Genomic DNA, 9677 nt, shown 5'->3' on the forward strand with positions numbered 1-9677 from the left:
CGGAGTTCAGTTCCTGTAGATTGAATCTTTTCCATGAATCAATGAACCGGTTCAAAAAAAAATTCGCCATTCTAAGCGCAGCTGCTTTGTTTGTTACCAGTTACCACAGTTACCAGTGTTTATCTGCTGTTCCATAAACGCCACTTATTAGAGTGAATTAGCATTTTCATTCAGTCCACAGCAAAATTTCACCCATATTTTTGACTCATCCTTTTTCTTAAAAAAAAAAAAATGTTAAAAGGCTGAAATACATAGCACGGTTAATTTATTTATTCATTCATTTGTCAAAAAACGTATGAAAATGAATAAAATTAAAAATAATTTTACGGTTTAGGATGTTTTTTTATTATTATTATTATTAACAGAAAACCAGTTTCAGGGCAACTGTCACAAAAGAGTAGCCTGGGAAAACCCAGACAACTTCCGCAAATATAGATTTGCTCTGCAAGTAGTCTGGCAAAGAGCCCATTCAAGCCCATTTCTAATCCATCGAAATCGCGGCACCAGTCAGAAACGTTGAGGCGGGCTTTACACGATGACGATCGCTCGGATTGGTTTTAGGTCTATCCAATTGCGCCCAGAGGCATTTGAGCGACATCCTTTGGTAAAGCGCACACCAACTTTTAAATGCATTATTATATTTAAATTGCAAACACATGAGGACAGTCTCCATGAAAGACCCACTGGCAGATGAACGTGCTACTACATTTCTCTCCGAAACGGTAGGAAATTAAATTAGATTTAATAGAGGATTTTAACTGTGACAAGATGATTGACAGGCAGTTTACGTGACAGGATGCACGCGACAGATCCGTCCGATAAAGATGACGTAGTATGTCCCAAAGCTTGCCTACATTTTTGCTACAAATTCAAAAGTAAATACCTTTTCTTCACAAAAAGAGTACATACTTTTATGGCTAGTGTAACTTAGGCGAATTGGGACAGCATATGGCTTTACACGATGCCGATCGCTCTGATTGGTTTTAGGTCTATCCAATTGCGCCCAGAGGCATTTGAGCGACGTCCGTTGGTGACGCCCCTTTGGAAATGAGTTATTAATGAAGCTTTGCCAGACCATATCTCAGTTACTACTGAGAATGGTCTGGTTTTAACCAGGCTAACAAAAAAGTGCAGTTAAAATCAATATTGCCTTTAACGGGATATCGCCCACGTGGTATTAATTTTATTTGCCAGGTCCTAAATAACCTTAAATTTGATTTTAAAATCCCTGCAGAATCAGATAGCCTACCGTGGCATAGAACATTTGCTGAACCTGGAATTGGCGTAGGCCTAATCCCAGCAAAGTGAGCAAAACAGTAACGCTCCCATATGTTTTCTGTTTGGTTATTTTGGGAACTACACAAGAACGTTCTCTGTAGGTTCTTTTTTTGTTTGTTTGTTTGTTTGTTTGTTTGTTTTTTTGTAACCATAAATTATTCCCAAAACGTTCTGGCCTGGGACTGGTCATCTACTGTCATGGTGGAGCAACAGTTTGAAGAGAATATTGCAAGTTAGTTCAGTCACACCTACATACAATTAGAGGGAGTAAAGTTTAATGCGCATTTGGCGTCCTGTCTAGGAGGAGTAACTCCCCCCGTATGCAGGGCAGGACTTAGGGTGGTGGGGGCCCCTGGGCTTGAGTCACTCTCGGGCCCTACCTTCTATACATTACTTTAAATAGAACAAAATGATACATACACAAGCTGTGTATTAGAGCTACACAATTCTGGATAAACTGAGAATAAAAATAAAGATCACGATTCTGAAAAAACAACTAAACAAAATAACATAATTTATGTTAATTGCTGAAGTACATTAAAAATGTTTAATTAATCTGAATTATTAAAAAAATATTCATTCGGGTTTGAATGAATGATTCAATTCCTCAATCAAATGCACTTGTTTCATAGATGAATCAGCATTTTTGAACTAATCTCCTGAATGAACGATTCAATGACAAATGTTTTTTAAAAGTCATTTGTCGCCATCTGGTGGCGTAACAATATAATTGATCCAATCGTTATTTGAAGTGCAAAGCTACTTTCAAAAGGTGACTGGTACCATAGACAGTGTTACATGTTAAAAAAACGTAATAATTTATTTATATGACCACTGATTGAAGCTTGAAAAAGTTTTTTTCCAATAAATAAATAATGATTAAAAAAGTTCAAAGTGATCATAAGTTTATTGCAATGCACAAATGTCTTGGTCAGAATGAGAATGTATTTACCTGGAAAACATATGTTTTGATTGTGGCATTTTTTTGAGATTTAGAATCCAGTATTCCTATAGGTTAATTATTGTTTCTTTTATGAATTTAATAAAGAACTCTGTCTCGTATTCTGTCCAAACTATCCATGTAGGCTACTTTTGTGTCCATTCGTTTTTCCTTTTTTAACCCGTAATTGAAAAACGAAAAATGAACGGTTGTTGTCTTTTTAAAACGCAAAGTTGAACACCAACATTTTAATTTGAACTGGCTACACCAGCTGCTGCGCAAAAAAAAGTAAATATCGACGAATTTTCAGATTTTTGTTTATGACTTTTTGCCCCTTTATTAAACATTTAAAATATTCACAAATTAATATGGAAAACATGTCGATTTTTCTGGTTTTCAAAGGCCAAATTAGAACCTGGAATTGATGTTTTTCCCGCAGTGCTGAATGAGAAGAGCCATTAATATTTTTAATAAACTAGCCTATTGCTTTGGCTAAAATCACATCTCCATCTCCGCTGTTAAGCAGATGCGCCTTTAGAGAGAAATGCACATCAGAAGGTATTAGCTTTCGATTCGAATTTGTTCGTTTTAAAGTGGACATTTCAAGCTTTAGCCTGCATAGGCTATATTTTGTTTCAGTTCTCGCGCTCCAGTTTACGGAGATCATGCAAGTGTGTCTGATTGTTTTCATTTATTTTACAAAAGCACAACGTTTCCTTGTTATTGTGAGTTTACACAAATAAAAGTAGTTGGGAATAATGTATTATTATTTTCTGTATGACCAGAAATGGTCAAAGTATTTTAAGTTGTTTCCACTGTTGATAGGAAAATGCAAGTGTTCGCAGCCGCGCCTCCGTGCCATGCAGCGCGCGCTCCACACTCAGCATTGTTCCTTTTTTGCATAAAAGCGTCTTCTAAATATAGCCTATTAAATGTTATAATTAAATAATATAAAATTATTATTATTTGCGTAGCTATACATGGACCTCAAACACACCGCGTATTCTAACTCAGGTGACTGTAAATGCGCAAAAATGCGTAAATGCGTTTCCATTGCAGTTTTGCGAAATATTCCTTTTTCGAATTGCCTGAAAAACCACCTCATGCGAGCGTAAAAAATTGACGTGTTTCCATTGTGCTTATTTTCATTTCGCAATTTCAATTTGCGCAATTTGAAGGGTAATGGAAATGCGGCTACTGTCTAATGCAGACAGTTTTTTTCAACGGTTCGGCAGTAAACAAGGCACTAAGTAACTGATAACCAATCAGCAAACCTCAAGATGAATGACATTTAATTTTACTTTTTAAATTACATTTTTCATTGCAGGGCAGGGCCAATAACAATGCTAGACCAATCAACAAACTTTAAATGAAAAATTAAATGACTGACATATTATTGAAAAAATCAAACGTAAACGGACGGGGCCCCCTATTGGACGGGGCCCATGGGCTTGAGCCCAGTCAAGCCCAATGGTAAGTCCGGCCTTGCCCGTATGTAATGGTTAGGACTAGAAGTGTGGAGAAGGGGTGGTGGAGGAATGCTGCTAAACTGTCAACAAATTGAGGTGAGACTGCTGAATACACCCAGTTAACAATTTTTGGTTCCCAGAACGTTCTTATTTGGTTCCCAAAAAAATAACCAAATGGGAAATATATGGGAACGTTAGGGGAACGTTCAGTGTTTACTGGGCCATACACCTCTTATCACTGATTGCTGAGTGCTCTTTGTTACTAAAACATAATTTAAAGTCATATTCTTCCAAAAAACAAACAAACTGCTTTTTATTACCGCCAAACCAACGTAATGTTGAGCAGAATAGCAGAAAAGTAATAAAATACGTATGGTTATGATGACTCGATTGTAGGACAGCTTTATCAGCATCGATCAGCATGCATACAAAGCTGTCATGGACCAGTTTCTTACGTAATCGTCTGACTTCTCTTCAACTGTGTGTATTTGAATAAGAAAGCTGACTGCATTTACATTTCCTCAGTTGATTGACATGTGAACAAGGGTGTTAACCATTCCGTGGCTCCACAGCTCTGAGGTGTCATTAGAGTTCACAACCTACGCCTCAAGTTATTTTATGTTGCTCACATCAGGGGCCAGTTGCATAAACATAGCCATTATGTTTAGACTGTATTTAGAACTAGTAGGCCTAGGCTATGAACAACTAGCAGTTAGTTAGATGTAGGCTAACTTTTCAAATTCATGGTCAAATTAGACCAATCTACATTTTTTATGACTTGAAAAAGTTGAACAGTCTTAAAAGTCCCGTTCTTCATGATGCCATGTTTCAAACTTTAGTTAGTGTGTAATGTTGTTGTTAGAGTATAAATAATATCTGTAAAATGATAAAGCTCAAAGTTCAATGCCAAGCAAGATATTTTATTTAACAGAAGTCGACTACATCGAACGGCCCGTTTGGACTACATCCCTCTACTTCCCTCTTTAATGACGTCATTAAAACCGTTTTTTGACTAACCTCCGCCCACAGGAATGCTCCCTCAACTCTACCGAAATTCGTTTATGTACTTGCCACTTCTAATAACTTACTGTGTTTACTCAGCTCTTACGGTGATTTTCTGAAGTAAAACTGACGCTTCATCTTTTGTGTGATGTAACTTACAATAAACTTTATTAAACTCATCAGTATATGTTTGATTATCATTCAGACAGCAGACTTGTAGGCTATTAATAAATAATGGATACATACAAGCAGATGACAAATACGTTATAATAACCGTAATTAAACTACTAAACTATACCTGTTTCATCTTTATACAGCACTCTGACTCTGTAGGCATTATTGTCCGACTCGAAATGAACACCGTTACTGCAGTGGCGGCTTGTCCATAGAAATTAACATGTGTAAAAACATTATATTAAAATGAAATAAAAAAAAATAAAATAATAGTTTACTCATGTGCCGGCTGGTAGTAAGAGCCTCAGAATGTAATAAAAACTGTCTTTAATCGATTAACTATTTACTATGTTTTTCAATACGTTTCATGGGCGAGGGACGCCGGACACATGGGTGTCTATGTGAGTACACAAATTCTCGGGCAGCATGTGACCTGAAGCTGGTCTCTGATTGGTTTCTTAAAGATCCTCCTCGGGGCGCAAGTCGTTGCGTCCCTGGCCAATCATAATTGGATACATGTTATTTTATCCAATCTGATTGGTTCTCGTCACCTGTCATTCAACTGTACGCGGCGGAAAATAACCATGCCTGCTACTCATAGCTGCTACTACGCTGATCACTTTTTTTTACGCAGCAGTTAATCCAAATTCTGTTATTTATTTACAAAAAAACCCTTTCTCAATACTTTCGCTTGAAGAAAAAAAAAAAAAGATTAAGGATCTCGGACCGGAACAACCAGATTTACACATCCAGCAGCAGGCAAGTGACAGAGGACGAAGCATGGTAACGTTAAGTGTGTGCGCCATGGTGATGCAGGATTGACTGACAGCAGATGAACTCTGACACGGTGGGCATCGCAGTACAACAGCCACGTTGAAACAAACAAATGCTAACTTATGAGACGTTGAGGAGAGACAGGAATATGATGGCAGACATCGCAAACATATGTTTCAATGTGCAGTTTTTTTTACATATAACGTACGTCGTCTTTTTGTCTGGTACTAATAATCTTCACTAAGTTAGCTAAACACTAAGTTAGCATGAGTTTTATTTATTTAATATTTATTTGACAGGGACAAATGCATAGAACATTGCTTTATGAAGAATACAAAGTAGATGCCATGCAATTCATAAAGCTTTTCTGCTGAAGGAAGCATGAAGTGCTCTAATGTCCTGGAAGTCCAGAGTCAATGCAGCCGTCTACCAGGACATTTAGAGCACGTCAGGCTTCATTCAGCAGAAAAGCTTTATGAAGATGCTTTATGAAGATGAAGATGATTTTCATTTTTCAGCAGGATTTTCACCTGCCCACACTGCCAAAATAACCAAAACCTGGTTCAATGACCATGGGATTACTGTGTAACTACTACAGTGTGATTTCATGTAATATTCTAATTTTCAAAAATTTTGATTTCGTGGGTTCCATAAGCTGTAAGCCATAATCATCAAAATTATAACAAATCAATGCTTATAATATCTCACTTTGCAAGCAATCAGCCTTTTTTATAAAATTAGTTTCACATTGAAGAATTCCTAAAATAATTTAACTTTTCCATGATATTCTAATTTTTGGAAAGGGTCTGTATAAAGGAGAGCAACATTATGTTCAAGTAGGAAACATGCTTTTTGTTACTACTTTGTTGGTCTGAAATATAAATAAAAAGAGATCAAAATAGCTTTTTAGTTTCTGCTTTGTATTTTGCCCCCCCCCCCAAAAAAAAATGCGCCCCCCCCAAAAATAATTATCACCAGCCGCCACTGCGTTACTGAGAGTTTCTAATATTATCATCATTCCGTGAGATGAAATTGTCCTGAGAGACTGTGCGCGAGCTCATGAAGCTCCGCCCCCTGTGCCGTCCAGCAGCAGCTTATTTGCATTTAAAGGGCACACACTAAAACAGCGTGTTTTTCTGAGCCCCAAAAAATGACAATTTAAACATTTTTTTGAGCTGAAACTTCACATACACACTCTGGGGACATCAGAGACTTATTTTACATCTTGTGAAAAGGGGCATAATACGGGACCTTTAAAGAAAAAAAAATTATGACTAACTTATAGCCTAAAGGGGATGATACACAGGGCAACTTTTTGAGCAATGTTGCTGGGCAATCTTGCCGAGCGATTGTTGCTTGGGCACTTTCCCATTGAAAATGGGCAATAAATTTCTATCTGGATAATTTAGATCGGTCGTGGGCCCTGTGTCTCATCTGGTTGCCCGTTGACGGCAACATTGCTCAGCAACATTGCTCAAAAAGTTGCCCTGTGTATCATCACCTTAAGACTAGTCTTAGCAGTAGCCTATGCAACTGGCCCCACGCTAAGACTAGTCTTACGGCGCTGATCCACTTGTCCGTGCGACACTTCTGTCGCGCCGCGCTCCACTATATTCCTATGGGTGACGTCACGCGACTTTGTCGCACCCGCAAAGCATTCCGGGAAGGCGGCGCTTCATTTGAAAAAGTGCTGCGCGTCAAAAAGCTGGCCGATGCCCATCTTTATGCAAATGAAGTCCGTCAAACGCGGCGCGTCTATCCAATAGAAGTAGAGCATATGGAGACGGAGGGAAGTCTCTTGCAGGTCCTCTGTTCTGATACGCTACATTTCCCACTCGGTCAAAACCACGCCCATAGCGGTAAACGCCCATCAACGTACCAATGTGGGGAGGCGTCGCGACACCACGCGACAGTTGTGTCGGACAAGTGGATCAGCGCCGTTACAACATCACATTTTTTTCTTTATGTTCATAACTATTTCAAGTCAGTTATATAAAAACGTAGATTGGTCTAATTTGATACTACAAAGTAAGATTGATTGCCCTTTGACTCAAGGCTAGTAGGTCATACATAGTGCTTAATATAATCTTATTACTTATTACATAATACTATATTATGCAACCGGCCCACCTCGGCCTAATGGAATATAAAACACTTGATAACAGAATACCCTTCATGATAATTGATTTAGCCTAGATGCAAATGCTATTCTAACGAATAATTTACACTAGCTACTACATATTACAATATAAATCTACCATGAAATGGATATTCATAATTAGTAGGTTATAATAATATCTAAACATATTATCTACATAATGTAGGCCTATGTACATTATGTTTAATCTGATTGAAAGTTAGTTTGTGGTTTGGAATCAATGCAGCTGACGTAATATGTCAGTCTGCTGTCACAGATAAACTGAGTTTGAGTCATCAGACACTGTATGTAATTTGCTGTGGTGTGTGAGTTGCTGAGTAGCAGCTATTTAGACGTACATATAGACATTATGTACAGCAGTGCTAATGAGTTCACCAGCCATGTTTTCAAGAATAATTGCACCACCCCAGGATAGGCATGTTTTTTTTTTTTTGTTGTTCAGTGGAAAAACCCTGTCATTTCCAGAACAGCTTATCTTGATGATATAGTGCCATCTACTGGCCAGAGAACTGCAATTACATGAAAGAATGACAAGTTCAACGGCACACAAACATGACTCAGTTTGACTAGGTTTTTTTCTTAAATTGATTAAGTGCAGGTGAAAATCTTTACAAACCATTGCAATCATTGTCAATTAAAAAAATAAAAAATACAAACTTCCCTACGTGCTGGAAACCCAAAGCAAATGCAAACACAAATCTGAAAGTAAACAGAAATAAAAAGTTTATACAATATTTGGTGCATAGAATAACTTTATTATATGTATATTTGCATGTATGTATCATATCAATCTTCAGATCATTCTTTAAAAAACAAATGTGGTCACTTTTTAAAAGCAACATTGGGGGGCGCTAGCAGACAAGAGATCTCAGATCTATCTATCTATCTATCTATCTATCTATCTATCTATCTATCTATCTATCTATCTATCTATCTATCTATCTATCTATCTCATCTACACAGTATTTACAAAAGATTGGGACACCTGCCTGTTGCATAAACCAAGTTAGACATCAATTTTATAAAGTTTACAGAGTTTTCTTTAATACTGTTCATAACTTTTTGAAATCAGTTAAATAAAAATGTAGACTGGCCTAATTTGATATGGAAAAGTAAGAATGACTGCCCCTTTACTAACTGCTAGTGGGTCATACTAGATCTTATGACACTGTCTTAACATAATGTTTATGCAACTGACCCCTGACCATCACACCAACAGGGACTTTAATCACATTGCATTCTAAATATATATTCATTAATATGGGGTTGGTCTTTATGGACATTGGGGCGCAGTCCTGATAGAAAAGGGTCTTCACCAAGTCCTCCAAAATGTCTTGGCATGCTGAAGCATTAAAAATTAGTAAGGCTGCTCTCCTAACCCCTGAAAAACAGCCTCATACTATTACCCTCCTCCACACATGCACAATGCAGTAAGACATGTAACGTTCTCCTGGCATCTGCCAAACCCAGACTCGCCCATCAGACCGCCAAACAGAGAAGCATGATTCGTCACTCCACAGAACATGTTTCCACTGCTCCAGAGTCCAGTGACTGTGTGCTTTACACCACTCCATCCGACGCTTGGCATTGTACTTTGCACTGTGAGGTTTGCATGAATCTGCTGAGCCATGGAAACCCATTCCATGAAGCTCCCGCCACACGGTTTCTGTGCTGATGTTAATGCCAGTGGAAGTTTGGAATCAGCAGATGGCGACTTTTACGCACCATGCACCTCAGCACTTGGTGACCCCGCTCTGTGACTTTACATGCTTTTCCACTCTGTGTCCTTTGTTCCTAAACGCTTCCACTTTCCTATAATACCACTTAAAGTTGCCCATGGAATATCTAGCAGAGATGACATTTCACAAATTGACTTATCGCA

The sequence above is a fragment of the Scardinius erythrophthalmus genome (genome assembly GCF_964197995.2).
Source record: "Scardinius erythrophthalmus genome assembly, chromosome: 15".
Lineage (NCBI taxonomy): Eukaryota > Metazoa > Chordata > Actinopteri > Cypriniformes > Leuciscidae > Scardinius > Scardinius erythrophthalmus.